The following is a 287-nucleotide window of genomic DNA, read 5'->3' as shown; positions in this document are numbered from 1 at the left end:
TTTTTTGTACAACAAGGATTTCTCTTTGGTTTATTCTGTGCCTAGCCTCTCTGGAGCTTTCTGGGGACACAGAGGATTAGCCCAGCGAGCACTTCACAATGGGTTATCTGGTTTCTGACAGCGTCTGCTTATGGCCACGTGACCTTGCCACAAGGAGCTTCAGGGAACGGCTGTTGCTTTTGTCTGCCTGTGATCCCAGCCACTGATCATTTTGTCCCGTAGCATGAGGATCGCTGAGCTTGTAACCCTTATCCCACCTAATACGGCTGTGGATGTTGTTTCACCAT

The sequence above is a fragment of the Poecile atricapillus genome, chromosome W (assembly GCF_030490865.1).
Source record: "Poecile atricapillus isolate bPoeAtr1 chromosome W, bPoeAtr1.hap1, whole genome shotgun sequence".
In the NCBI taxonomy this organism is placed as follows: Eukaryota; Metazoa; Chordata; class Aves; order Passeriformes; family Paridae; genus Poecile; species Poecile atricapillus.
This window is presented reverse-complemented; position numbering follows the sequence as displayed.